The sequence below is a fragment of the Procambarus clarkii genome, chromosome 41, assembly GCF_040958095.1.
Source record: "Procambarus clarkii isolate CNS0578487 chromosome 41, FALCON_Pclarkii_2.0, whole genome shotgun sequence".
NCBI lineage: Eukaryota > Metazoa > Arthropoda > Malacostraca > Decapoda > Cambaridae > Procambarus > Procambarus clarkii.
In genome coordinates this window covers 26,981,421-27,008,101 of record NC_091190.1, presented here as the reverse complement: position 1 = coordinate 27,008,101, position 26,681 = coordinate 26,981,421, and the positions used below count along the sequence as shown (strand labels likewise).

Here is a 26,681-nt window from a genome sequence, read left to right as displayed (position 1 = left end):
TAGGGTGATCCTCAAAGGTCGATCTTTCCCTTTTACATATCTGCCTATTCTCCTGTAGTCGCAGACATTCTCTATGGTTGTAAGTGTAGCTATGTCTCTTATTGCTTGAACTCACCATACAAGCTTAGATGTACAGTTATGGTGAACAAAACATGTAGATACTTATATTTAATGTCTGTGTATAGTGAATAAAAGCAAAAACAGTATGGTTGGAGGAGTATATTGGTGAGTGAGGGAGTGGTGGTGAGTAGCTGACTGGCTGGTGAGTGAAGGCCTCTCTTCGTTGCTTTTTGACTCACAATACCAACTTAGTGGCTCGTTATGGTGAACAAAACATGCAGATACGTATATACATAACATATGTACATAGTGTAATAACAGCAAAACTATTTGTTTATTGTTTTATGAACATAATAATTGAATCACTAATATGAACACAATAATTTTGAGTACAGCGATGGTTCACACATTTTATTATATAAATATATCACAATACACACTATTGAATAATATTACTGCAAAAAAAAAAATCAATCAGAGACATTGAAATAATTAGGTAATAATATCTTGTGGCAACCCCCGCCTGACAGCTCGGCCTGAACAGACTTCGTCTGGCGACTGCTCTGTCAACGCCTTTTTTTTGCCAGACTTCCTCGCCCTATTGTGGCCAAAATATGCCACCCATGATTTTTTTTTTTTTTTTTTTACCATGATCAGGGAACACAAATGAACACTTTTATAAGACGAAAAAATTTTTTGGATTTTTTCTTTTTTTTTGTGCCTGTGGGTGTTGAAGGCAAAATGGCCCTTAGCGGCCCAAGGGTTAAATACCTTTCATAGTATAAGCACTAGGTATTTTTTTCCCCACAGACATGAATGTACTATGTTGGGCCATGTGTCCTCATTGTTCACTGTGGACTCACACGGATAGCTTCAATTTTGAGGGACATTACTGTCTCAGCACGTTAGCCAGAGATAATCAGATTCAGACAAAAATTGATAAGTTCATGATTTCAACGGTCCGTGAAACATCTTCATCCACAAGCCATGCTGCAGCCACTGGGAATTCAACAGGTTGTGCAGCATCCGCCAGCAACGAATGCTCTACAAGCCCTGCTGCATCTGCTGAAGCAGAATTCCCATCAACAAGTCGTGCAACATCCAGCAGCAATGACTGCTCTACAAGCCATATTGCACCCGCCGATGCTGAATTCCCATCAATAAGTCCTGCAGCATCTGCCAGCAATGAATGCCCTACAAGCCATGCTGCACCCGCCAAATGCTGAATTCCCATCGACAATTCGGCAGCATCCACTAACGATATAAAATATGATTGAAATACATATTAGTGTAAAAAGTGTTGATAGAGTACAGTATTGTAAGTGTTAATAAATAATTAAGCCTTGACAAAAGGATATACTGTAAACAGTGTAAATACAGAAATAAGTTTCAATTGTACAAGTGCGTTACAGCTGTTAGTCAACTTTTTTTTTTTTTATTAAAGTGCAATACATCATATGCGAATTAGTAGTAGGCCTGGCTGTTATGTGAAGTGAATGCCTGTAAATAAGTGTACGTACTGTATGTATACTGAGCAATACAAAATAAGCGCCACAGATGATGATGAAATCTTCACAGCTTCGTAATCTTCAGCTTCATAAAGTCAGTCTATCAAATTTATTACAGTATTACAACATATTAATTGTTTTTTTTCAACAATAGGTACATATTAGTCTCTGCAAATATATATTCTATCATTAGCACAGAAAAGGTGAACTTGCAAGATTTTGTCTCGGCTAGCTCTGGGTTACTGACAAGGTTCGATCACCACTGCATGGCCTGGCGCCCACAGCCTGTGTTGTAACCTTAAAAATAACAAAAATACATTACCTGTATTGTACAGGGTAAGATAAATCACATCTCTAAAATTTTATTGAGAAAACATTAACAATCATTGATTGATAGACACAAAATATTTTGAAATACAAAGGAATTACAGTAACTGATTTTTTCCACCCATCTGGACTTTATCAGACCGTGTTCACACATCAGCCATCCAGCAGCCAACAGCTGGCTTAATTGTCGGCATGGCACTATCTTGGAACGCAATTACACAATAATCTTTATTTCATTTTAGTTATTTAAAACATACCTTACGTGAATGTTACTTGAAATATTACCGACTTCAACAACTTCAGATTTAGCAGAGCTCCGCATTTAACGACCTGGATACAGCCCCTTATGGGTTCTTAACCCCCTGCGCTGCGCACCTGTTTTTGGCAAAAATTCATAATGCATTTGTTAAGGACATATTTATGTTGTTTATGACCTAGCGCATGGTGGCACGGCGATCGTGCCTCAGTTTACCATTGCCTCCCGCCTAGTGACAATCACGCCTGAATTCTTTGTAAAGAATTACAGTTTTTTTGATTTTTGGGTATTTGAACATAAAAGTTGTTATTATATATCTCGCCATGGGTCCCAAGAAAGCCAGTGGTAAGGTTCAAGCCAAGAAAACACAAGTGAGAATGACCATAGAGAAGAAACAAGCGATCATTCGTAAACATGAAAATGGTATGAGGGTTGTTGATGTAGAGTAGAGGATGTCCCTTCCTCATTTATTAAGAAAATGTGTGCAGTATAGGAAGAATTGCAAAGTTTTGCTGAAAAGTGTCACCCAAATCAAGCTGTAGCAGACCATTGTGTTAACCTATTTAAACCTAAAAGTGCGCATCACGTCATATGACGTGCTGGACATTGTTCCAGTCAACTGCGCATCACGTCATATGATGTGTTGGAGTACTATGCAAGATTTAAACAGCCCGCGGATACACGGGGTTCACCACACCTTCATCAGGGATCTTGTAAACAGACGCCATTTTTAAAAAAAATCGTGGGCCAAACTCCCAGGTGTTATTGGCCTCAGTATTGAGTGAGCAACCAAGCCTGACGCACGCAGCATGAGCTCACAGCACTGCTGTTCAGCTTGTGACCACAGCAACGCCTAAAAATGCCAAAGTATACTTGTTCATGCTATTATGTAGCGATGATATTATTACAGAAGACCCCTGACTGTGATAAAACTGACCAGGGTTCTGATAATAGCAGGATTGTGGTGATATTTAGCGCTGTGCGCCATGGAAGGAGGAGTAATGCTGTGGGAGGAAGGGTGGTGGCGATGTCTTTTGACTGTGTGTGGCCACCTTTTATTGACTGCACTCAGCATACCAGTTAAGTGGTTTGCTATGGTGAACACAAATGTAGATACATATATATAACGTGTGTATAGAGGGTATAAACAGCAAGAGAAGGTTTGGAGCCGCCATTTTGGTGAGGGCAGTATCGTCGTCTGCACGACGCCACCGTACAGACGACGGTGTTGTTTACTGGTTACCACGATGGTCTTTGGGCACCATACCAGTTTATTTGTACAAGTATGGTGAATAAAACAGGTAGATATTTATATATAATGTGTGTATATAGCGTAATAACACCACACAGTATTGTTGGAGGAGAAATATTAGTGCGTCTGGCCTTGAGGGCGGCCGCCGATCAGCTGACTGTATGAGTAGCCACATCTTTGTGCCTTTACTCACCATACAAGCTTAGATGTACATTTATGGTGAACAAAACATGTAGATACTTATACATAACGTCTGTATATAGTGAATTATAGCAAAAACATTATTGTGGGAGGAGAATGTGGGTGAGTCAGATGACTGGAGGGAGGGCGGGAGTGGCTGGCTGGTACACGGCGGTCACTCCTCGTTACTTTTTGACTCATAATACAGGCATACCTCAGTTTAAGAGTTTAATTGGTTCCTGGAGACGCCTCGTATTCCGAAAACTCGCATTCCGAAGCTAATTTCCCCATAAGAAATAAAGGGAAATGAATTAATCCGTTCCTGACTACCCCAAAAACCCACATCAAACTAAATTTTTATACCTAATTCATCTAAATAAACCTACAAAACTATGTTCAAGTTATTACTTACCTTGCTGTTGAATGGCGTATGGAAGATGGTGAGGAGGTGGGAGGAAGAGAGGAGTTACTGTTTGAAAGGGGAATCCCCTTCCATTATCACATCAGGCAGTGAGGACTTCACTGATATGCACACTCTGGCACATTTTGCCTGCATACCACTAGGACTTGCTTGTTTTACTAAGAATTTGTCTAATGACACTTGTTTTCCCTACATTTTAACACTTGTCTGTAGTAAGACATCACATTATCATTTAAAAGGTCAATGCAACGGCCTGCTACAGCTTTATCTGGGTGAGTTTTTTCAACAAAACTTTGCAGTTCTTCCCATACTTCACACATTTTCTTAATCAAGAAGGGACATCCTCTACTGCCTCTACTCACAGCTATTTTCTTAGGATGAACCTTAGCAATGGCTTTCTTGAGACCCATGGCAAGATATATAATGACAACTTTTATGCTCAAATGGCCAAAAAACTGATAAAAAACTGTAAATCCTTGTGAAGAATTCAGGTGGGATAGTCACTGGACACGAGACACTGGTAAACTGAGGCGCGATCGCCATGCCACCACACGCCAGTCGGCCTGTACACGTATCAACAAACTTGCGTTCCGAGGTAACCCTCGCCTTCCGAGACATATTTTCCGAGGAAATCCTGCTCGTCTTCCGAAAAACTCGCATACAGGTACACTCGCATTCCGAGGTACCACTGTAGCTACTTAGTGGTTCGTTATAGTGAACAAAACATGCAGATACTTATATATAACCTGTGCTTATAATGTAATAACCGACAAAGTATTTGTTCACTGATTGATGAACATAATTGAATCAACAATATGCACACCATATTTTTGAGTACAGCAATGATTTACTCATTTTATTATATAAATATATCAAACTACACACTATTGAATAATATTACAGCAAAAAAAGTATGAAAAATCAATCAGAGACATTGAAATAATTCGGTAATTATCTCTTTGTGGCAACTCCGGCCTGACAGCTTGCGAGCAACAGACCGCCTGGGACGCACGCTGAGTCAGCGCCTATAATTTGCCAGACTTCCCCGCCCTATAACGGGCAATATATGCCACTTACGATTTTTTTATTATTTTTCCCGTGATCAGTGAACACAAATTAACAGGTTAGAAAGAATTTTTTTTTTTTTTTTTTCAAAATGACATGCGCCTGTGGGGATGACAGGATATTAAACCCCGAGCATGTTAAGGGTTAATGACAATGGGATGTCTCAATGCAAACAAGTGTTAGAATGTAGGGAAAAACAAGTGTCGCTAGACAGGTTTTTAGTGAGAAAAACAAACAGTAAGGGGATTCCCCTTCCAAACACTAACACCTCTCCTCCTCACCCCCTCCTCACTGTCTTCCATATGCCAACAAGAGTCATCAGTAAAGGTAATAACTTGTACATACTTTAGTACTGAAGATTTCAGTGAATTAGGTATAATATTTACTTTGGAGTTTATTTTTTGGGGAGTGTGGAACGGATTAATTCAATTTACATTATTTCTTATGGGGAAATTTGCTTCAGTTTAACGAATACAGTATTCGGCTTACAAGCCGTCTCTGGGAAAGGATTAAATTTGTAAGCTGTGGTACCACTGTATACACTTTGGTGTTGATGGGACATGTGGCATGGCAAACCACAGGGAAACTATAAAATCAAACAAATACAGGCAAATATAAAGTCAGTACACATTTGTTTCCACAGCATCTGAGATGCCTAGTCCCTGGGGTATAGGTGCCTTAAGCTTTCTCTGAGAATTGGGTTCTTGGCTCATTGACACTACTAGAGACCTGAGAGTGGCCTGTTTCCTGTTTCAGCACCTCAGTGTGGTGGTCCAGTGTGGCATCCTACGTCCTTGGTTCCTGTCTGGAAACTGAGGAGCTCCAAGAGATCCACAACACATAACCTTTCACTGTATTCACCAATGTGTAACTTGTAACATTTAATCTTCAAATAATAAAGAAAAAAAACAGGGGTGGAAGAACAAAAGTATATAGTACCGCATATACAATATACAGTATTTCTGAAACTTACCCAAGTTTTATGACAATTAGCGTTGGCAATGCAGCTGTTGTTTTCAAGTCTTTTGGTCACTAAAGGCTTCGAAGTGTGGAGAGACGTGCTGCAAAAGAAAAGATTGAGAGAGTAAAGGGACTTGAATTCAACTCTCTGAACAATAATAGAAAGTGTTTTATACCCTTATTACCATGTTATCTATATAAATTAAATAAAGAACAAGCATCTGTGAGCTTTAATTAAACTTTCACTGCAGTTTTCACATTTTCAGAGGCAACAAGAGTTTACCTTAACCCTTGGGAGGCGCCTGCAACACCGCTAGGCGCAAGCAAAAAAAAAAAAAAATTTCAATGTCTTTGATTTATTTTTTCTCTTTTTTTTTGTAGTAATATTATTCAATAATGTGTAGTGTGATATATTTCTATAATAAAATGTGTGAACCATCGCTATACTGAAAAGTATGGTGTGCATATTAGTTATTAAATTACTGAATTATTTTCATAAAACAATAAACAAATAGTTTTGCTGTTATTACACTATATACACACACACATTATATATAAGTATCTGCATGTTTTGTTCACCACAACGAAGTTGGTATGGTGTTCAGTTCATACCAACTTCAAAGCCAAAGTTCATACCAAAGTTCACTAAGTTGGTATGGTGAGTCCAAACAACAAGAATGGCTGCCACACACCAGCTAGCTGACACCTTTGCTTAACAATTTACAGACACAATTTAATTTAATATTTAATAACAATCTAGCAGACACAATTTGCTTAAAAACGAAGAGGACAATGGAGCTCTTAGGAGTGAGCTTTGCACTCTAAAAGGGAGTATGCTTCAGCAAGGTAAGATTATTACTGCATTAACAGACAAGGTAACAAATCAGGAGGAGCAAATCAAGGAACTAGTGAAAGAAAATGAGGTGTGAAAAGTGAAGTGTTGTGACTTTGAAGAAATAAACAAGAAAATAGACTCATATGGTGAACAACTCCCAGGTAGCCTGAGAGCTAATATAGAGTTAGGCAAGGATCTCCAACTGGAAACTTCACTGACAACTCACATAGGGGAGGTGAATAAAGATCTAGAAAAGTATAAAGAAGAAATAAAAGTGACATATGCTCAAGTTGTAAAAGAGAAAGAGACTATCAAAGAAGTGTGTTCGGAAGTCAAAACCAAAAATGACCAACAAGAAGCAGAAATTAGGCAAGCAATTAGGAAAGAACTGGTTACCAACAGTAAATTAGTACAAAACACTGCAGATAGAAGTAAGTCCATTATCATTTTTGGATGTTTAGAGAAGGAAATTTCATCTAGGGTGGACCGAGCGGCAGAAGAGATGAAAATCATAGAGAAAATACTAGGTTTAGGAGAAGGCTCAAAGGAAAATGTCAGTGATTTTAGAAGAATAGGAAAATACGAGAAAGACAAGAACCGCCCCTTAAGGGTGACGTTTAATGGAGTGAAAAACATAATGGAAGTGCTTAGAAATGCCAGGAAACTGCAGAGTGATGAGGTTGGCAAACTTTGGTCAATAAGACAAGACCTCTCCAAGGAAGACAGAGAAAAGCTGAAAATGAACCTAATTGAGGCAAAACGTCTAAATGGAGAGAGAAATGAAGAAGGCAGAAATTTTTTTTCTACAAAGTGACAGGGACGGGAAAGCTTGTGAAATGGTACATAAAAACAAAGCAACAAGATCAGTAGTGGAAGGGGGAGTAAAGAGCAAAGGGAAAGGGAACATGTTCCTGAAAATTGTATATACCAACATAGATGGAGTGAGGTCAAAAACTTTGGAGTTGCAAGATATAATCCAGCTTAGGGTCCCAGATATTGTCGCATTATCAGAGACGAAACTTGAAGGAAATAAAATAAATGAAGTAATATTCCCAAGAGGCTATTCAGTTTGGAGACATGACAGGAAAACTAGGAAGGGAGGAGGAGGAGTGGCTGTACTGGTGAAAAAACACCTGAAGGTAAGAGAGTTAATATTTGAAAACCCTCGAGATATTGACATAATGGCATTGCAGATCTAGAATCAGGATGATAAGCTGATAATTTTAAATGCCTACAGCCCACCAGCAAGCAACACATGGACAAAGGAAGAACTGGATGACAAACGAGAGGGCCTCATAATGGTCATGAGAGATATTATTGTACAAGCAGATAAGGATAAATCATGACTGTTGATACTGGGGGACTTCAACTTTAAAGCAATAGACTGGGAGGCCTATGAAGCAAGAACGGAGGACTTTTGGACATGCAGATTTGTGAACCTCATTCTGGAGACATTCTTGTATCAACATACAAAGCAGGCCACAAGAATGAGGGAAGGAGATGTACCGTCAGTACTGGATCTAGTATTCACCAGGAAAGAAGAAGAGATATTTGACATCCAGTACCTTCCTCCCTTGGGAAAGAGTGATCACGTCCTGTTAGACATTGATTATGCTTTAAGATATCATCTAGAAGAAAATGGGGACATTGAAACAGTTGATAAACTCGATTTAAGGAGAGGTCACTATGGGGAACTTCAAATTTTTTTTAATGAGTGTAATTGGACAGACTTGTTGCTAGGCAGGGAAGTAAATGAAATGCATGCCAAATTTTTAAAAATATACGAGGAAGGCACACAAACATTCATACCAAAACAGAGAGGCAGGGCCAGAAAACAGGATTGGTTCAACCGAAATTGTGAGAGGGGCCAGAGACCAAAAGACACAAAAATGGAATCAGTATAGGAAGAGGCCAAACCCCCAAACATACCAGCGATACAAAGATGCGAGAAATAACTATACGGCAGTAAGGAGAGGGGCAGAAAGAAATTTTGAAAAAGGGATAGCGGATAAATGTAAAACAGAACCGGGCCTATTCTACAAATTCATAAACAACAAATTGCAGGTAAAGGAAAATATCCAGAGGTTGAAAATGGGAAACAGATTCACAGAAAATGAAAAGGAAATGTGTGAAACATTAAATGAAAAGTTCCAAAGTGTGTTTGTACAAAATGAAATCTTCAGAGAACCAGACACAATAAGAATTCCAGAGAACAACATAGAGCGGATAGAGGTGTCTAGAGATGAAGTGGAAAATATGCTAAAGGAGCTCAGAAAGAACAAAGCAGCTGGCCCAGATGGAGTTTCACCATGGGTTCTGAGAGAACGTGCATCTGAGCTCAGCATTCCACTTCACCTGATCTTTCAGGCAACCCTGTGTACAGGAATCGTAGCAGACATATGGAAACAGGCTAACATAGTTCCAATCTACAAAAGTGGAAGCAGGGAAGACCCCCTCAATTATAGACCTGTATCATTGACAAGTGTAATAGTGAGAATATTGGAAAAACTAATCAAAACTAAATGGGTAGAACACCTGGAGAGAAATGATATAATATCAGACAGACAGTATGGTTTTTGATCTGGAAGATCCTGTGTATTGAATTTACTCAGTTTCTATGATCGAGCCACAGAGATATTACAGGAACGAGATGGTTGGGTTGACTGCATCTATCTGGACCTAAAAAAGACTTTCGACTGAGTTCCACATAAGAGGTTGTTCTGGAAACTGGAAAATATTGGAGGGGTGACAGGTAAGCTTTTAACATGGATGAAAAATTTTCTGACTGATAGAAAAATGAGGGCAGTAATCAGAGGCAATGTATCGGACTGGAGAAATGTCACAAGTGGAGTACCACAGGGCTCAGGTCTTGCACCAGTGATGTTTATTGTCTACATAAATAATCTACCAGTTGGTATACAGAATTATATGAACATGTTTGCTGATGATGCTAAGATAATAGGAAGGATAAAATAAGTATAACAAAATAACCTGGACAAAATAAGTATATGGAGCACCACTTGGCACATGGAATTTAATGTTAATAAATGCCATGTTATGGAATGTGGAATAGGAGAACATAGACCCCACACAACCTATATATTATGTGAGAAATCTTTAAAGAATTCTGATAAAGAAAGAGATCTAGGGGTGGTTCTAGATAGAAAACTATCACCTGAGGACCACATAAAGAATATTGTGCGAGGAGCCTATGCCACGCTTTCTAACTTCAGAATTGCTTTTAAATACATGGATGGCGATATACTAAAGAAATTGTTCACGACTTTTGCTAGGCCAAAGCTATAATATGCAGCAGTTGTGTGGTGCCCATATCTTAAGAAGCACATCAACAAACTGGAAAAGGTGCAAAGACATGCTACTAAGTGGCTCCCAGAACTGAAGGGCAAGAGCTACGAGGAGAGGTTAGAGGCATTAAATATGCCAAAACTAGAAGACAGAAGAAAAACAGGTGATATGATCACTACATACAAAATAGTAACAGGAATTGATAAAATCGATAGGGAAGATTTCCTGAGACCTGGAACTTTAAGAACAAGAGATCATAGATTTAAACTAACTAAACACAGATGCCGAAGAAATATAAGAAAATTCACTTTCGCAAACAGAGTGGTAGACGGTTGGAACAAGTTAGGTGAGAAGGTGGTGGAGGCCAAGACCGTCAGTAGTTTCAAAGCGTTATATGACAAAGAGTGCTGGGAAGACGGGACACCACGAGCGTAGCTCTCATCCTGTAACTACACTTAGGTAATTACCATTTCAAAGCGTTATATGACAGAGTGCTGGGGAGGCGGGACACCACGAGTGTAGCTCTCATCCTGTAACTACACTTAGGTAATTACCATCTCTCTCCCTCCTTCACCAACACCTCACTCACCAACATTTCTCCTCCCACCATATTGTTTTTGCTCTTATTACACTATATACAGATTATATATATAAACAAATCCACAAGGGCCGTGACGAGGGTTCTACTCAACCAGAAGTAAGGGCAGTAGAACTTCTGGTTGCAATTCTTTTACCATGTCGTAGCGCTGTTGATTAAGGCAGCGTCAGAGGTGCTCTCGGACGTAGGTTCGAACCCTCGTCACGGCCCTTGTGGATTTGCTCATTTGATGTATCACACTATTGTGATTTCTGTGTAATTACCTAAGTGTAGTTACAGGATGAGAGCTACGCTTGTGGTGTCCTGTCTCCCCAGCATTCTTTGTCATATAACACCTTGAAATTACTGACGGTTTTGGCCTCCACCACCTTCTCGCCTAACTTGTTTCAATCGTCTACCACTCTGTTTACAAAAGTGAATTTTCTTATATTTCTCTGGCAACTTTGTTTCGTGAGTTTAAGTCTATGACCTCTTGTCCTTGAAGTTCCGGATCTCAGGAATTCTTCCCTATCAATTTTATCGATTCCTGTTATTATTTTGTATGTAGTGATCATATCACCTCTTTTTTCTTCTATCTCCTAGTTTTTGCATATTTAATGCCTCTAACCTCTCCTCGTAGCTCTTGTCCTTCAGTTCTGGGAGCCACTTAGTGGCATGTTGTTGCACCTTTTCCAGTTTGTTGATGTGCTTCTTAAGATATGGGCACCATCCAACTGCTGCATATTCCAGCTTTGGTCTAACAACAGTCTTGAAGTACATAGGTTACAATTCACACAAAAGCTACCAGAAATATATGCAGAGTATGTAAAAACAGCAGCGAACACTGAACACAACCCAGGGACTGAGAGTTTAGAGAGCCACATTGGCAATGTAGAAGGACATTGTGTCGAAGTACACGAAAATGAAGGCAATATTGAAGAGCAAACTGGTAATAGGAGTAAGGAGAGAAACAATGAGAAGGACGAGAACACAAATGAGAAAGACGAAAGCAACAAGGAGAAAGATAAGGGCAATACCGAGAATGAATACGGAAATGAGAAAGTTGGAACAAAAAACACAGAGGTAGCCAAGTCGTGCACGGGTACAAACAATAAGAATACAAGCACAGATGAAAATATTTGCAGGTATTATGCAAAAGGACAGTGCAGATATGGGACCAGAGGCACGGAATGTACTTTCATGCACCCACGGAAATGCCGAAACATGTTAGGGAAAGGCAGCTGTCGTTTTGGAACAGATTGTAGATATTTCCACCCTAAGTTATGCAAACTCTCAGTGAATGAGAGGAAATACTATGAACTCCATTGCCCTGATTTCCATGTGAGAGGTACACAGCACTATATGAGAGAGGAAGTTCAATATAATAGCCCGGGAAATTTTTTAGAGGCAAGCAGAACCAGAGGGAGGAACAGACAGGCAGAAACGTTGCAGGATGTTACGACCCTGGGTTCCTTAGTTGGAAACCAGAGGTCAAATTGAGCTCTAAATAATTACTTTACATTAATGGATAGAAGGCTGATGCGCTTTTGTTCCTAGCTTCCTTGCCAGACGTAAGACGAATCTTGTTTCTCACAGAGCATTCAGACTCTTGAGCTTGTTGTTGATTAATTATGAGTGAACTAGTTATCAACTATTCTTAGAACTAATAAAGTAACCAGTTTTTACATCGGTGAAGATTTGTAATGTTTACAAGCTGCACGATCTGCTGTTGTCTTCCTGGCAACAACTGGAAAGAGCTCAGACTGGAGGCTCCTGCGTTCTTCTCTGTGCGGGTTGTGTGGTGTCAACATCTTCCTGTGGGGCTCTGCCTCGATTCTCCTCCTCCTTCCCCCTTTCTCTTACCTTAAGCTTCTGTAACAGCTAAGATAAGTATCCTCCTATGTAACCGTGCTACTAGCTAGGCTTATGTGTGATTTGTATAGTTATGGTGTAGTATAAGCCAGTGTTTTGGGCTTCCCTAAGTGTTTGTGGTGATAGGGTACCACGTGGGCTTACTACCCCAAGCTGCTTCAAGCTTTCGAGTTCTTTACTAGTAGACTTTACCCTAGCTTGTCCTAATTGTAAAACCTTGTATCCTGCTTATGTGGACCAAGGCTTTTAACGTAAGATAGTGCGGTAAAGTAGTTATTGTTATTGTTGTTAATGTATATGGGGGGTTGTTAAGAGGGGTTAATAAATAAGTTAGTTTTAAAGGAGTAGCCATTCTTCCTGTGTAGGAGATCAATGATCAACCTCTAGGCTGACATTTTCTTGAAGCCACTAAATTAATATTGTTTATATTCTTATTGGGGGCTGGGCCTATCTGATCTCCACTGATTTTTATACCTCCTGATTCTAACTGCTGGCCCCTTCTCTTTAATACAGTGGCACCTCAACATACGATTGCCCCTACTTACGATAATTTCGAGTTACGATATAAATTTAATCGAAATATGCGACTCAACATCCGATATTGTCGTCGACATCCGATATTCGTTGGTACACGTTCGGGTCGACTGAGCGCGTGGTTCCCGGTTACGCGGCTAACTTGCCTCAGTTTACTACAGCTGCCCGCTTAGTGACGATCGCACCTATAAGAAATTTTGCTTTTGTGGTGATTTTTTGCATTTTGAACATTAAAGTAATTATTATCTATCACGCCATGAGTCCCAGGAAAGCCAGTGGTAAGGCTCAACATATGGGATCCCATGTAAGAATGACCATAGAGCAGAAACAAGAGATCATTCGTAAATATGAAGATGGTTTGCGGGTAGGTGAACTGGCTAGGCAGTACAACAAATCTCAGTCAACGATATCCACCATACTAGCTAAGAAAAAGGACATTATGGGTGCTAAAGTGATGCAACATTACAGACAAATGTTAAAATGAATGGAAAAACAAATGTCTCTTGACATTTGTAGTGAGACAAACAAGCACTGAACCACAACCCGGTCCTAGTGGTATTCAGGCAAAACTTAAGAGAGTACCCCAGACAAAATATTACTGCCTGATGTTATAATGGAAGGGGACTCCCCTTCCAAACAGTAACAACTCTCCTCCTCCCCCCCTCATCACCATCTTCCATACGCCATCAAGAGCCATCCATAAAGGTAAGAGTAACTTTGGTACTGAATTGTAGTTGGAAAAACCATTGTATTCAGTATAAACTGTATTTTTATGTTAATGTTTTAGAGGGTGGTGAACGGATTAATTCAAATCCCTTTATTTCTTATGGGAAAAATCGCTTCGACTTCCGATATTTCGACTTACGATCCATCTCTGGGAACGGATTAGCATCGTAAGTCGAGGCCCCATTGTACAATGTATTTTTTTTCAATATATACACTAAAATTCACTTGATATGAACATGTTTTCACACAAATATTAGATATTTAGTAGTCCTGGAGACTGTGATACTGTGCAAAACAGTCGACATAGCACAGAGGGACTGCAAAGGCTTCGCACTATTTTAACACTAATTTACGTTTCTGTGGCCTCATTTTTGTGGTGTTACACACAACGCACCGACGCTGGCCTGCTGCACGCAATCCAGTTGGTGGTAATGTCTTGATTTGGTGTACCAGAAAGGCCTTCCTGTAAGAGAGCCTGGGTGCAGGAGCATGGTGCAATATTGGGTCCCAAATGGGTCTTTGTATGCCAGCGGTGTCTTTGCCAAACTTACCTAGTAATTGTTTCACAACTTGAAAACTAAACGAACAGAAATATGGTTTTCTACCTTTTTTCACAAGACACATGTTGTAACTGTTCAACATTGTTACATCAATAAGGCGGAAAATCATCTTCTTAGTCCACTTCACTGTTTTCCGTACACACACTACAGCACCCACCATCATGTCACATTTATCAACTAAACGCATACAGTGTGTCCTCACTTGAACGAACTATATGGGGCGAAGCCGATTCGTTCCAGTGCGGAATTCGTTCCATCCGTTGGGCCCCAACAACCTTCTTAATTTTTTTTTTTTTTTTTTTACATATGCTAGGACACATTTGTTATACTCAAATTCTGTCAGTTGAAATGTAACCAATCACAGGCAAGTAGACCTCTGACGTCATGCCAGACAGAGGAGCATCAAGCCATGCTCCCAGCAGCCTTAGTTCTCTCTCAGACCCGAGTAAGGTGGACCTCGGTTGGCCAGATATACACCTTGTTGTCTCGGTCAATAAATATATACAGAAGCGACTACTGTGTCTACATTCAACCCGAACAAGGCAAACGAATACATTAGCATTAGGAAACATTGCACCTGACTCATGAAGAGAGTCCTTGCTAGTGCTGGTCCTGTAGGCCTACTGTGAAACCGTACCAAAAACTAGAATTTTAGTTTGTTTCTTCATTGTGCGCTGCTTCATTATAATATTTTTCATGCTCTTTAGGTGTCGATAATAATCTGAGATGCGGAAATCACCATCCCCCCCCCCACCACCATCTCCCATACCCCCCACACCACCCACACCATTCCCCACACCACCCACACCATCCCCCACACCACCCACCACACTCCACACCATCCCCCAACACCACTAACACCATTCACACCCCCCACACCACCCCCATACCATCCCCCATACCATCCCCGACACCACCCCCACATCATCCCCCACACACCCCACACCACCCACATCATCCCCCACACACCCCACACCACCCACATCATCCCCCACACCATTCCCCACACCCCACCACACCACCCACACCACACCACCCACACATCACCCACACCACCACCCACCACACTATCCACACCACACCACCCACACCATCCATGGGGTGTATTGAAGCAGCAGGCTTGGAAGCGTCTCATTCAACTCGCCCAAGGAAAAAAAAATAATTGATGGGTTGACAGGTCTCCTCTCACACCTCCAGGACCCCCCCCCCCCCCCTCCCCACCACCCACCCCCAATGACTCGAGAAGCGATACACTGGTACCCGGCCACACACACCACCACAATGCCAAGTCAGCTATTGTTTTCTACAGGAAACAATAAAACATGTTAATGATTAATAATGTATATTAATACACAAAAATTAACATATTTTGGCATAAATATTTTACAGCTAAGATTGAAATTTTTAATAGAGTATGGATGAGAGGTTTGGCAGCCATGCGTGGTCAGCAACCTTTTCCCCTCCGCCAACCTTACTGTTTCCCTACACTCCCTCTCTCTCCACTTCCACCTCCCCTGACAACACCTTTCACCACTGACCCCACCTGCCTCCTTCCACCACCTGCCTCCCCTGACACCTTCCACCACCTGCCTCCCTTGACACCTTCCCCACCTGCCTTCCCTGACACCTTCCACCACCTGCCTCCCTTGACACCTTCCCCACCTGCCTCCCCTGACACCTTCCACCACCTGCCTCCCCTGACACCTTCCACCACCTGTCTCCCCTGACACCTTCCCCACCTGCCTCCAATGACACCTTCCACCACCTGCCTCCCCTGACACCTTCCCCACCTGCCTTCCCTGACACCTTCCACCACCTGCCTCCCCTGACACCTTCCACCACCTGCTTCCCCTGACACCTTCCACCACCTGCTTCCCCTAACACCTTCCACCGCCTGCCTTCCCTGACACCTTCCACCACTGACCCCACCTGCCTTCCCTGACACCTTCCATCACCTGCCTCCCCTGACATCTTCCACCAATGACCCCACCTACCTCCACTGACACCACCTGCCTCCCCTGACATCATTTTATCACCCTTCAACCATTTCCCTCCATCCTTCAACCATTTCCACCACCTGCCTCCCCCTGCCTCCCCTGACACCACCTGTCTCCCCTGACACCACCTGAAATGATGCCAGCCACCTCACCAAGGCCTAACGTTCACACGACCTGTGCTTGTTTTATTGGCCTACTCAAAATTTAATCTAAATTTTGTCAAATAATATTGTTTGTTGTTATAATTAATAAAATATTGTCTGTTTTGAAATTTTATTCATTTTATACGGTACAGTACTGTATTAATACCCAATGTATTACAGGACAGTACGTAGGCTGTTAGAGGGAGGGAGGGAGGGATCCAGGAAACTCCCCCTCCCACCCCCCCAACCCCAGTGGCTCAAGGAGCGATGTTATCTACACCGCAATTGTATTAAAAATTCTGTGAAAAGGAAATGTGTTCAAACTGTTTAAAATATTACTGTATACATATCACAATTTTCACAATTATTATTGCTCCAATATGACATTTTTCTAATAAAAAGGCTATTTTCAGTGTAGATAATGCGATAATTATCATTATATTGACTCGTGGCATCTGATGACGAGAGGAGAGGAGAGTTAGTGGCTGGTCTCTGGTGGTCAGGTGCAGGAAGGATGGGGGGGGCTGGAGGGGGAGCATGGAGGCGCCAGTTACGTGTTGCCTCTACAGCCTCTACTGACACCACGATTACTCCAGCTTCCCTTGACAACTTCTACCACTGACAACCAGCCTCTACTGATACCACTATTACTCCAGCTTCCCTTGACAACTTCTACCACTGACAACCAGCCTCTACTGATACCACTATTACTCCAGCTTCCCTTGACAACTTCTACCACTGACAACTAGCCTCTACTGATACCACTTGCCTCCTGGCAACAACTCTCTCACCAATGCCCCCCTGACACCATTTTATCGCCATTTTTATCAACATTTTCCCCCAAAACAATGGGTAAGGATAATTAAACACTATATAACTGTTTACACTCTGGCGAATCACAGTTGATGACAGCCAGCTCCGACGCCCGGCCTCGGTGACCGCTTGGATGAACATTCCTCGCTTAATCGAACATTTGCATGTTCCACTGAACATTTGGCACCGAATTAAATTTGTTCGGCTCTTTCAGGAATTTGATAGAGCAGGGTTTGATAGACTGAGGAAGCACTGTATTGATGTTGTAGTCCATCACACAATCTGGCTTATATATTATTTGTTTTGTTGTTCTGTTCACCTTGCCACTGTCCACCATTGTACCAGGGTGAATGGTGGTCAACATGTTCACTTCACATCTGTCCTTTCACCGGAGTGAAAGAATTGCACCACTTTTTCTTACCTCGTAATCACCTACTTGCATAGCAGTGTCAAATACAGGCGTTTCTCTTCGTTTTGGCTTTACTGTGCCACACACTCCAGTTCTCTTATCAAACAAGAACCTGGTTAACAAGGCACTGGTATAAGTTATCTGTGTACAATATGTGGCCCCTTGTTCAGATATGTTGCAAGCAGTGCCTTCACCACACTACCTGAGAAGTTATGTGTGTCATTGCCAGGTATGTCCACATTTGTAGCCGAATGCAGTATCATGTGTAACACCATTTCTGATTCACAGTCACAGAGCACAAAGAATTTCAATCCAAATTGGTGGCATTTTGAGGGAATATACTGCTTGAAGGCAGCACGTTCTTTGAAAATCACAGGGATTCATCAATAGCCAGCTTCTGAGCTGGTACGTAGTAATCTCTGGACTTTCCAATCAGGTCATTTAGCACATGCCTCACCTTCCAAAGCCTATCATCCTGTCTCTCGTCTGCATTATTTGCAAAATGAAGACACCGTAGAAGTAACAGAAATCGGTCTCGAGACATATATTTCGCGAACAATGGTGTTGGAACAGTGTTGTCTTTGCTCCAATAATGTGATATTACGTGTTTCACACAATGTTTCATCAACATACATATGGCGAAAAACACACACAATTCACCTACAGTCGTCTCTTTCCAACGCTGTAATCAGGACAATTCTGATACTTCCTCACCTTCAGTGAGATCAACTGCAAGTCTGTTCGTTTTGTGAACAATATGTTCCATGAGTGGCTCATCAAAATATGCAGCGAAAAAGTCCATTTCACTCATTTCGTCACCCGTATCAGGGAAAACATTTGTAATTCCCACATCTCTAATGTATTTTTAATGTTACGACACAGGCTGTGGCAGCCATGCCATAACAATGGCGATCGAGCCTTGTCACTGAGAGCTAGCCAAGACGAAATATTTTGAGCTCACCTTTTCTCTGCTGACGATAGAATATACATTTGCAGAGACTAATATGTAGCTTTTGTTGAAAAAAAACAATTAATATCTTGTAATACTATAATAAAATTGGTAAATTGACTTACTTTTAATGTTACGACACAGGCTGTGGCGGCCATGCCATAACAATGGCGATCGAGCCTTGTCACTGAGAGCTAGCCAAGACAAAATATTTTGAGCTCACCTTTTCTCTGCTGACGATAGAATATACATTTGCAGAGACTAATATGTAGCTTTTGTTGAAAAAAAAACAATTAATATCTTGTAATACTATAATAAAATTGGTAAATTGACTTACTTTTAATGAAGCTGAAGATTACGAAGCTGTGATGATTACGTCATCCTCTGCAGCGCTTGTTTTATATTGTTTATATTGTATACAGGGTACATACTGCATGTACAGTACACTTATTTTCAGGCACTCACTTCACACAACAGCTAGCCTTACTACTAATTCACATGAGTTCTAATTCTACTTCACTATTGACAATTATGTTGAATGTTAAACTCTGCTGCTGCTCGTGCATGAGAATATCCTTTATCAAGTTTCTTAATTAACTCCAGCTTCTGTGCAACCGTCAGGCGCTTCCTTTGGGTAACTTTTGGCATTTTGTAAATTAAAAAGATCACAATTACAGTACAGTAATATCCTTCACAATTGAAGCTAGTGGCGCGAGTTCACGGTAAACAATGGGAACACATGGCCCGGCGGAGTACATACTAGGTCCGTGGGAAAAAAAATACCTAGTGCCTATACATACTATAAAAGGTATTTAATAAGAAAACAAAGACTTTTGCTTAATAAAAACTGTTTCAAAATATTTTATTAATAATAATTTACAATTTTCTTCATTAAAGTGAATCATTTTAAAAGAAAATTAAGATGTAATATATGACTCTGGACGATCCAGGTCGGTGGCGGCCTGGTCGCCATGTGAGGGGACGCTGATGCCACAACAAACCCAATACAGACCGTCGGTAATATCGACCGCAGACCGGTATAGCAGGCTCCAGATACTGGGCTCCCAAACCGGTCGTTAATACCGGCAGATCGGTATAAAAGAGGCCGTTAAATTGAGTGGATACTGTATTGTCAAAGGCAGGAATTTGTGGAACAAAATCTTACCCATCACTCCACACAAATAAACCTGCTGTCTTCCGATAGGTAACAGCTGCACCACGGCAAGGAATCCGTGGACCAGGAGCTGAGGCAGGTCTAGCAACAGTAGGGGCAGGAAGAGACAATGAGGGAAAAGTATTTGAAGATGAGTGGATTTGTTCCTCATAGTCGCCATACTGTTGCATGCGGCGGCTGCTGATGCAACGAAACTTTGACTGGCACTATTCTTTGCTACTCTTCGCTATATAAAACTGTTCTTTGATTCTGAATCACTAAAACCAGAGAATGATTCACCTGCTTCAGACTCGTCAATCATATCATAATCTGGCAATGTAACACATGAACCATGTGCTTGGGCGCGAAGTGGTGTTGAGTGGTGATGAGTAGTGGGTGACTCTCGGGGTATCCTCACCCTTGTGGCACCAACATGTTCACTCTCACTATCCATTGTTTCAATATCCTCAGGCTGTGTATAGTCCTCATCTATATCTGAGTCATCAATATCAGGTTCATCAACGTCATTGAGTAAGTAAGTAATTATCAAAAGAAGGCACCAAACCGGGAAGGCTATGTAGCACCATCAAGTACGCAAAATAATCAGAGGGCGCTAAATATCACCAAGGATGCCAATACGAGAACAAAAACGCATAAGGCGAACGATATCAAAAGTATCCGAGTCACCAAGAATTCTATCGAGGGACAGGTGACCGCGAGGGGCGGTCGGAAAGCAAGACACACGCTCGTCCTGGAAGTCAAAACATTCAAGAAGGACATGCACGACCGTAAGAGGGACAATGCAACTAGGACAATAAGGAGCAGGGCGGCGCTCCATCAAGTGACCATGGGTTAAGCGAGTATGGCCAATACGCAACCTCGCCAGAGCTGTTTCCCACCGCCGGTTACGGTGGAAGGAGGACGGCCACGAGGAAACACAACATTTAAGAGTACGGAGCTTGTTACCAGTAACAGACAACCAAGAAGCCTGCCAACGGGAAAGGACTGAGGAATGGATAACCGGGTAAAAGTCGGAATACGGAATGCCCTTGCGAGAGATGGGACAAGAGCGGACAGCTTCCTTGGCAGCAGCATCCGCACGCTCATTTAAAGACACACCAATATGGCTGGGAACCCAACAAAACTCAACCGACTTAAATTTACTGTGAACGAGAAACAGCCAATGCTGGATCTCGACAACTACTGGATGAACCGGATTAAAGGACCCGAGAGCCATGAGGGCACTACGAGAGTCAACAACAACCACAAAGGAAGACTGACAACGAGAAAGCAGGAGACGAAGAGCATAGAGAATAGCATAAAGTTCCGCTGTAAAGATGCTAGTCTCCGGAGGCAAGCGACACATATAAGTGCGATCAGGAAAAACAACAGAGTAGCCAACACCGTCCGCTGACTTAGACCCATCGGTGAAGACAGAAACGGAGCGGGAGTGAGAAGAAAAGTGCTCGAGGAAAAGGCGTTTTAGAACCGTAGGAGGGGTAAAAGCTTTAGTGATACGGGTCAAGGATGTACAAAACCGCGGAAGAGGGACCCTCCACGGGGGAAAAGAAGGAACAACACGAGGAGAAACATCAGAAATACGAACGGAAAGAGAATCCTGTAGGCGAGATAACCGGACAGAAAGAGGGTGGTGAAGAGGAACAGGAACCGCAGGAGGGGTAAAAGTTAAAGCACGACAGAGGCGAGAGGAAGGATGTTGCAAGGACCGCGCAAGATAGCGAAGACAGTAGCGATCACGGCGGTCCTGGAGAGACAGGAAGCCAGTGTCAACATACAAGCTAAGGATGGGAGTCGAACGAAAGGCACCAGAACTGAGACGCAACCCAGTATGGTGCAAAGCATCAAGACGGCGAAGAGTAGAAGGAGAAGCAGACGAGTAAGCAGGGCAACCATAATCGAGCTTAGACAGGACGAGAGAGGAATGTAAAGCAAGGAGAGTGCGCCTATCTGCCCCCCAAGAAGTATGGGACAAGACCCGAAGGAGGGTAAGGGCCTTAGAGCACTCAACACGGAGGTAAGAGATATGGGGAGACCAAGACAAACGAGTGTCAAGGAATAACCCCAAAAGCTTCGCGGAATCTTTGTATTCAAGGGGATGACCATAAAGTGACAAAGAGGGACGAAGAACAACCCGTTTCCGCGTAAAAGTCATGGCACAAGTCTTAGAAGTAGAGAACTTGAAGCCATGACCTGTGGCCCAAGACGACACGGCATCAATGGCAAGTTGAAGCCGGCGTTGAAGGAAAGGCGAATCATCACCCTGACAACAAAGGGTAAGATCATCGACATAGAGAGCGGAGAATACACCAGAAGGAAGAGAGGAAAGAAGACCATTGAGGGCAACCAGAAAAAGAGTAGTGCTCAGAACACTACCCTGGGGCACACCTTCGTATTGCTGAAAAGAGGGAGAGAGAGCGGTACCAAGGCGCACCCGAAAGGAACGACGAGAGAGGAAGCTGCGGAGAAAGAGAGGGAGATGACCACGAAGGCCAAAAGAATGAAGTTGAGATAGGATATGATAACGCCAAGTGGTGTCGTAAGCCTTTTCTAGGTCAAAAAGGACGGCAACAACGGAGGTCTTCGCAGCAAAAGCAGTACGAATATAGACCTCCAAGTTCACCAGGACATCTGTCGTGCTGCGGCACTTGCGGAAACCAAATTGAGAAGGGGAGAGGAGGTGATGGTGTTCCAGGAACCACATCAGACGAACGTTAACCATACGTTCAAAGAGTTTGCAGACACAACTTGTGAGAGCAATAGGGCGAAAGTCCTTAGGGGAAGTACCCAGAGACCCCGGTTTGCGAACAGGGAGGACAACGGCATCGAGCCAGTCCTCAGGGACTGACGATGACTCCCAGATCCGATTATACAGACTCAGTAAATACTGAGACGTGCTCGGAGGGAGATGGCGAAGCATCTCATAATGAATACCATCGGAGCCCGCCGCCGTAGAACCGCAGAGGGCCAGGGCAGAACGAAGTTCAGAGAGAGAGAAGGGATCATTATAGGGAAGCTGAAGATGAGTGCAGAAATCTAAAGGACGAGACTCAAGGACAGGTTTACGAAGAAGGAAAGATTGGGGAAGATGAAGACCAGAGCTAACAGAAGAAAAGTGGGAACCCAGTTCGGAAGCGACCTGCAACGGGTCCGCCACAAGAGTATCATGGAGGTGAAGGACCGGTGAAACATCGGGAACGAACTTACCCGCTATCTTGCGGATACGCTTCCAGATCTGGGCCAGAGGGGTTTCGGACGTAATTGTTGAGACGTAAGATGCCCAACATTCACGTTTAGCCGTACGGATGGCCCTACGGGCCACCGCACTCGCTTTCCGAAAGAAAAGAAAAGAATCGGTCGTCTGCCTACGGCGGTGCTTCTTCCAGGCTGCACGCTTACAGCGGACAGCCCGAGCACAGTCCGCATTCCACCAGGGAACGCACTTCCGTGGACCCCGAGAGGAAGAGCGAGGGATAGAGCGGAGGGCAGCGTCAAAGACAGTGTCATGAAAAAGGAGAAGAGCGCGAGAGAGGGGCAGAAGGGAGAGGTCAGAGAGAGTAGCACTGAGGGAAAATAGGGTCCAGTCCGCCTTAGCAAACTGCCACCTAGGGAAAGAGAGGGAAGGGCGAAAAGAGAAAAAGGAAACAAGGATGGGGAAATGATCACTTCCATGGAGGTCATCAAGAACCTGCCACGTGAAATCTAAGTAAAGAGAAGAAGAGCAGAGAGAAAGATCAAGACAAGAAAGGGTGCGAGTTCGAGAGTCCAAATGAGTGGGCTCACCAGAATTCAGAAGAGACAGGGAAGAAGAGAGGAGAAACGGCTCAAGGAGGCGACCCCGGGTATTCGTCAGAACGTCACCCCAAAGAGAATGACGACAATTGAAGTCACCCAGCAGGAGCACAGGCTCCGGCAAGGAGTTTAGGAGGTGTTTCAAATCAGGAAGAGAGAGCGGGACACTCGGGGGGAGATAAATGGAACAAACTGTGTACCATTTCCCCACAAAGATACGAGCAGCAGAACAATGGAGAGGCGAAGGAAAAAGTAAAGGAACAAAGGGAACATCAGCCCGAATCAAGAGAGCAGAAGAATTAGAAGCCCCAGCAATGGCTGGGGGGGGGGGAGAGAAAGGAATAGCCACGAAAACGACCAGGACGAGCACCAAGCATTGGCTCCTGGAGACAGACACAAAGGGGCGAAAACCGCGAAACCAGAAGTTGGAGTTCGAGGAAATTGGCATAATAACCTCGAACGTTCCATTGAAGAATGGACAACGACGAGAAGAGAAAGGACAAAAACAGAGAACAAGGAAGAAACAAAGGCGAAAGACCAACAGAGCACGTTAAAGAATATCAGGGTCGGGATCAGGGTCAGCAAAGTCAGGGTTAGGGGGCATGGGTAAACTGAGCAAAGACGGAGGGAAGGAAACGGGAGAACAGATCAGAGGTGGGCGGGCAGGGTCCGGAGGAGGAGGAGACAACGGAGAGGAGCAGTCAAGGACAGCAGCAGGAAGAGGGGGAGTAGAAAGAGGGGAGCACACCCCAGCAAGAGCAGCAACCGAAAGGGAAGCAGGGGCCAAAGAAACCTCCATAGCAGGAACAGGGGGCGCAAGCACTGAAACGGGAGGGGAAGGAGCAACAGAGCCAGAAGGAGGAGCTGAGGAAGAAAGCGAAGCCTTCTTACCCGCCGGGGAAGAGGAAGGAGAGGAGCCAGGCTTACGCTTCTGACTTAAAGAGACCGGTGTCCCAGCAACCACGTACCGGGCAACGGATTCCAGTGTCTCAACAGGAGAAGCCGAACGAGAGCACACACGACGGCCGTTAGGAGAGCGATGGACATCCGCCCGCACCGACAGGCGGTGGGGAGAGCCGATAGATGGAGGAAGAGGATGGGAAGGAGGATCGGAGGGGGACGAGGAAGAAGACACAGAAGACACGACAGACCGGGTAGAAGGAAGGGGAACCCCAGACAGAGGACCAGGAGGAGGATCCTTCGGGAGAGAACCCAAAGGGACAGAGGAGGGGGCAGTGGGCGCATCAGGGTCCAAGGCCCGGAAACGGTTGTGAGTCTGAGGAAGGCGGGAAGGACGAGGAGAGGAAGAGCGCAACACGCGAGCATAAGAGATATTAGCATAAGGCGGGAGCCGGCAAACCTGGCGCCTCGCCTCAGGAAAAGATAAACGCTCCCGGTGCTTCAAGTTGAGGACGGCTGCCTCAAGCTTGTAATGGACACACGCACGGGAGAAGGTAGGATGGGCCTCACCGCAGTTGAGGCAACGAGCCTGGGGAGAAGCGCACTCCGACTTAGAGTGACCTTCGCCACCACACAAAGGACAGAGAGAGACAGTCCCGGAGCAGCGGAGGGCACCATGCCCAAACCTCCAGCACTTGTTGCAGAGCCGAGGAGAAGGAATGTACTCCTGGACAGAGCACCTGGCACCAGCAAGAATGACAGAGGGTGGAAGGGTCCTACCATCAAAGGTAATCTTCACAACCCGGAGGGGTTGACGGCGACTACCACGAGGGGGACGAGTAAACGTGTCCACCTGGAGAATAGAATGGCCCTGGGCAGCGAGGATATGTCGAATATCGTCGTGGCAGTCGCGCAGGTCCCGAACACCGGTCGCAACATGGGGCGGGAGCAAAATAGTGCCAACACTGGCATTCAACTGAGCGTTCTTCGAGACCCGAACGGGGGTCTCGCCAAGGCAGGATAAGGCAGCCAAGCGGGAAGCAGCATCCTGAGAAGGAGCAGCAACGACACGTGTACCGAGACGAGTGGGGTTGAAAGTAATGGAGGCATCCACGGAATCAATGAGATGTCGATGGAGGGAGAAATCGTCAGGAGGCGCAGAATCAAGAGGGAGATCAAAATATTTGGCCCATGAAGCGGGACCAAACAAGGCTTGATAGGTAGCAGAACTGGAAGGAATCGAGCGAGGGCGGCCGTGACGAGGACGGCGGTGAGAACCCCCAGAGAGAGAGGGGTTAAAAGGCGCAGTAGTTACAACTAGAGAAGGAGCCGCGCCAGGGGACGAGGTAGTCACCACTGGGGGCTTGGGGCTCGACCCAACCACAGAGGAGGGAGGGGAGCCAGAGGAAGGAGTCAGAGAGGCCAAAGGAGGAGCAAGGTCGGGGCCCAATGCAGCGGAGGCTACAGAGCCCGGTCTTCCAATACGGACCGACTCGGGGGCTTGGTCGCCCACCCCACGAGCCTGAGAAGGTAAACCAGAAGAAGCCGAAGCAGGGGTAATCATCTTGACGAAAGAAGAATTCACTCACGAATGTGCCCCCACACCCACCATGGAGCCACAATTAGAGGCAGGACACCCAACAAGAAGCTATCGCTGATCTTGTCGGGGCCTCCTAGGGGTGCGTCGCGAGTATACGCCCCACAAACGCCACCTTAAGAAACCGACAGTCCGTCGAGATCGGGTTCAGTGACGAAGTGGGGATTGACAATAAAAGGTTCCCCTCGCTTCCGACGTCGGGTACTGCAGTTCTACGGGTGCATGAGTATGCCTCCTCAAGCACCCGGGCGTCAAAATAGAAGAAGTCCAAGGGAAGAACCAGAACGAGCAAAAGGTCGGCAGGAAACGGCAAGCAGATAGGAGAAGAGGGGGGAGAAAAACGAAACAGAAGGAAAAGGAAAAGATGCCCAGCAGAATTGGAGAGGACGGCAGCAGGAGCACAAGGCTAGAAAAGGACAGAGGACTGTCCCAAGGAGCATCACACTCCGGCAGCCGCCCACTAAGCCCCCA

The 26,681-nt window shown here is 44.1% G+C and overlaps 1 protein-coding gene across 12 annotated transcripts in view; it reads right to left on the bottom strand.

Annotated features, from left to right (window-relative positions):
• LOC123760984 (zinc finger protein 271-like) overlaps positions 1–26,681 on the bottom strand; it is a 65,994-nt gene that overhangs the window by 24,558 nt on the left and 14,755 nt on the right. For 10 of the 12 annotated variants that reach the window (XM_069339486.1, XM_069339483.1, XM_069339485.1 and 7 more), the window contains exon 2: positions 6,043–6,130. The exons of 1 other annotated variant lie outside the window; for it this stretch is intronic. The gene's annotated coding sequence lies outside the window, so the exon portion shown is untranslated. Of the gene's footprint in view, positions 1–2,152; positions 2,271–6,042; positions 6,131–26,681 lie in introns of all 12 variants that reach the window. One more of the 12 variants, XM_069339481.1, reaches the window with a different exon arrangement.